This window comes from Quercus lobata, chromosome 2, assembly GCF_001633185.2.
Source record: "Quercus lobata isolate SW786 chromosome 2, ValleyOak3.0 Primary Assembly, whole genome shotgun sequence".
In the NCBI taxonomy this organism is placed as follows: domain Eukaryota; kingdom Viridiplantae; phylum Streptophyta; class Magnoliopsida; order Fagales; family Fagaceae; genus Quercus; species Quercus lobata.
Window position 1 is genome coordinate 53,673,391 of NC_044905.1, and position 4,264 is coordinate 53,677,654.

The following is a 4,264-nucleotide window of genomic DNA, read 5'->3' on the forward strand; positions in this document are numbered from 1 at the left end:
AAAAGGACCAAATAGACTGAATTGGACCGAATTAACCAAAGTGGACCTAAGTGAACCAAATTAGACCGAAATGGACCAAATGGGACTTAACATAAAGTCATAACCCTTGTGGGTCTTGCATGAAATACATATGCCAGATCAAACGAGCGCTAAAGTTGATGCCAAAGTTGGCACTTAACATAAAGTCATAACCCATGTGTTTATAGTTTTGATCTTCATGGCGGTCAACATGAGACCTATTATTGCCCAACTATAAAATGCTCACTGCTTGTTCCGAGAAACTAAAACTGGTTTTTCAAATGGAGAAACCATCTTGCTTGTACAAAACCATCAGTCACGAATTGCTGAAAATGATACTGTCCCTTTTGAAACACTATTTGAAAGAATCTTAACACAAGCTGATCGGACAAGTTCACAAAATATAAGCCAAACAATCTATAGAGGAAGTTCATACATCAAAAGGCACCATGCTATTCTCTCATAACTTGACCAATCAAAGACTTAAAAATAAAACGTATTATGCAGATCTTATATTAGTTGCTGGGAAGCATAAGCAGGTCTCCTTCCATTAACTTTACGCAGAATATGGTATCCTCAAGGCCATTCTTTGGGCAAGCCAAGGTCTTTCTGAATCTGGGTCAATGAAACGAGGCATGAGGAACTGTTCTGCTTCTTCGTCTATCAATTCTCTAGCCCATGCGACCCTCTTTGATGGGCAACTACCTGGCCCATAGCACCTGCATTTTTAATTGAAGCATTCCATACTTATTTAGTGTGCTATTAAGAATAAACTTTCATAAAGACACCAGCATCCATTTCAGAAGAAAAGTCAAAGAAAAGAAAGTACAACCAACTCCACCAAAACAGTAATCCAACATGTTATCAATTCATTTTCATTTTCATCTCTACTCAGCATCAAAAAAAGGTTATCAAAGAGCATCTGCACTTGTTACAAGCTACCAAATCATAATGGTAAAATTGGCAAAAATTTTATTGCAATTTATTAATTATATGGTCAAAAATTCGATGTTCATAATAAAGGCTTATGGTCATTAAGCACAGGAATTAGCAAGCAAAGAATTTGAGAAGCATGGTGATGTGTGCTGGCAGCAGCCACACCAAATTGACTATGCTGGGATTGGACGCTTACCAAGTTAATTGAGTCATACTTTTCATCAGCATCTGTAAAACAAGAAAGGTATGTTGTAAGCACTTCACACACTAATGTAGAATGACAACAATTGAATTTAGCGGAAATTCATACAATCAATCTAGTATCAAGTAATTACATAATTTTTTAAGGTAAAATAAAAGAAGCCTGGCCTGCACTGTGCTTTCTTCTGCTTTTGATGCCAGGTACAAGCAGGTTGGAGCCACAAGACGCGGATCATATTCTGTCATACTCTTTCTGAAAGCACAAAAAGAAGTTAAGCTTAGCAAGCAAAAGAGGTGATGCTATTTTTGTTTTTTGTTTTTGTTTTCTTGTTTTCACTTTCATCAGTCACTTCATCAAATTCAGAATCCTCAGTGGCATGTTCACTTTCAGAGTCACTCAACACATACCTTGTTTTCTAACTTGGTTCACCCTTTGAGGTCTTGCTCTTGCTGGTGCAACTTCAATAGTTTCTTCAGTACTGGCAGAAGTAGAAGCAGAACCCGAATTTTCTTCATTTTCAGTCACTTCATTTACCTTACCAACCCTTCCCAACACAGAACCACTTTTCTTGTTGAATGGAGATGCCCTCATCTTTCTCACTTTTTTCTCCAGTGAAATCCTGGAATTTTCAGCAGGCTTTAACATGTCAGTTAAAAGCTTCTAGGCCAATGTCTGAGGCTGCTGCTTATTCGCTGCACCTCTCTTCTTTGCCGCTGCAGGGGCCTTAACTGCCTTAGCATTTGCAGCCAGTTTTCCCCCGCCCTTTTTCCTCGCTTCTGGAGTAGCTACAACTTCTATCTCACTATCTTCATCATCATCATCAATTTCATTAATATCATTATAATCATCATCATCATCATCATCAGATATCTCCGAAACAGTTGCCAAGGGCTTCTTCTTCTGTGCAGCAGCAGCCCTTTTGCTAGGTTCTTTCTTCTTGGCTGGTACTTTGGGCACTTCAGTCTCCATGGCTAGTTATAGATAAAAACAAAGAGAAATTTACTGTGGGAATACTTACAGAAAAAACAGTCCAACACATTCCCAATGATCACGGTAAAAGATCATGGAAAAATTCACAAGAAACTAATTATTAGTTCTGCTGAATCTCAAGTGGAAATTTTAGTTGGTGCTTGTAACATGGAAAATTTGTACATTACAGTATTTTGTTCTCTTATAATTGATTTTATGAAGAAGAATAATAGAAACACAATTTCTCACACAAGATCATATATTAACTGGTTTGCAAACAATATCCCCATATCATCCACTGTAATTTTTCTTACATTACAGCTGAGTTGTGTAAAGATCATAATAAATAGTCTAATGAAATATAATAATATAGCATTTACCGGCTGATTGATCAGGAGATGCATCGAGGTTATAGGCAGCAACTTCTATCGTTCTTTAACCTCATCCTTTCGAAGGAAAAATAGAACATACGAACAGAAACAGACCTTAGCAGGAGCTTTCTCTGGTAAATGAAGCAGAAGTAAACCAAAAATCAATCAAAAAGTAATTCCCATATAATAAACATAATATTTTTTGACACTTACCAATTTCCATTGCAGCCACAGATGACGAGACAGCTTCTGCAACAGATTCTGCATTATTTGCCTTCTTATTATTGTTCTTCCGTGGGTTCTTGGGTGCTTGTCTAGCAGACTTCATAGCAGCTTCACCCCTTGCTTTGCCTCTCATTTTCTTTCTTAACTCCTCTGACTCACATCACTTCTCTCTAGCTCCTAAATGACATAAAACTAAAAACAGTCAACAAATAGAAAGACAGAAAAATAAACAAATCATCACAAGGAATTGTTAATTTTTCAGTCATACATCGAGTTGCCCCTCCAAAGCATCAAGATCTGTCCTCCAAAAGGACTTTGGAGTTTCCTTTCTCAAATCATCAACCTCCTTATTGACCTCATCCCTTTCAGCGCATAACTCCTGAACCTTCTCAATGGTCAAGCTTTCAATTGCCATGGCCAGTAGATACTCATAATCACTTATCTGTACCCCATTACTACTGCTGTCAGCAGGAGATTTCACTTCTGTTTCTTCTGTATCATCAGTTGCACCAGCAACTCCTGGCTCAACAGCTTTAGTTTTCTTTGGAAAAGGAGTGAAACCTTTTGTTTGCAGCTCAACAAACAGATCAGCTCTCTTCCTATTACTTACAATGATCTCTCCCTTCACAACTGCAAGGATAAACCTAACCCTGTTTTCTAACTTCAACAACTCCATTTCACGTTTGTTCAGTAGAAATTTCTGCACAAAATACAAAAACTGCAATTAATAATTGTTTCCCTAAGAAATGGCTGAAATTATTGAGTATCAGTGTTCTATTTGTGTTCACACAACAGGCCATGACATCAAAGGCAAAATAGACCCATTGTAATAAATTTGTTTTCACATACTCATTCTTGGAATGAAATTCAACTAAGACTAAAGAAATTGCAATCAGCAGTAAGTATCGTTAAGAACCAATTCAACATCGTGCTTTTCTCACTTTCTCTGCTTCCTCAAAGGCCTCTTTTTCAATCTGAAGTTACAGAAAAGATATGCAAATAAGGAACTGCTATTGATCTAGAATCTAACAATGAAGTTTAAGGAGAAGGGCCACACCTCCCTGTTTGCAAATACTTCTTCCACAACTTGTGTTGCATAATCTGGGTCATCACAGATCAAAACATTGTCGTAAACTGACCCACCCTTTACCTGCATTATTTGACCCCATTAATCATATAGTTTATTGATAACAAGAGCAACATAATAATCAGTCTATCTAGCATAGTAGATTGAGACTTATGTCCTACCTGCCAAACCTCAATTCCTACATACTTAATTGGCTTAAGCACATAAACATCAGGGTCATCTTCAGACTCTGGACATAGGAAAAAGGAAACCACTTAATGTCAACTTCAAATTTTTGTACCTGCGGTCCAAATTATTTTATATTTCTGCATCTCAATGAAAAAAATTATATAGGTATGCTTCACAATACCTGGATTATCAATCCAAGGAGTCTTCCATTTTCCTTTATAATTGGGGTTCTTAATTTTCTGTCAAGTCAAAAAAGCAAGCTCATGAGAAACTGCAAAGGAGAATCAA

At 37.1% G+C, this 4,264-nt stretch overlaps 2 long non-coding RNA genes across 2 annotated transcripts; both read right to left on the reverse strand.

Annotated features, from left to right (window-relative positions):
* Positions 1–332: 332 nt before the first annotated feature.
* LOC115975856 lies at positions 333–3,078 on the reverse strand. Its single transcript, XR_004088200.1, has 7 exons — positions 2,990–3,078; positions 2,710–2,898; positions 2,506–2,627; positions 1,564–2,127; positions 1,290–1,408; positions 1,151–1,182; positions 333–737 (listed from the first exon to the last, which is right to left on the reverse strand). It is a non-coding gene; the product is annotated as an uncharacterized LOC115975856 (long non-coding RNA).
* Positions 3,079–3,653: 575 nt separating this feature from the next.
* Positions 3,654–4,264, reverse strand: LOC115978028. The gene is made up of 4 exons (XR_004088624.1): positions 4,158–4,264; positions 3,970–4,037; positions 3,779–3,871; positions 3,654–3,695 (listed from the first exon to the last, which is right to left on the reverse strand). It is a non-coding gene; the product is annotated as an uncharacterized LOC115978028 (long non-coding RNA).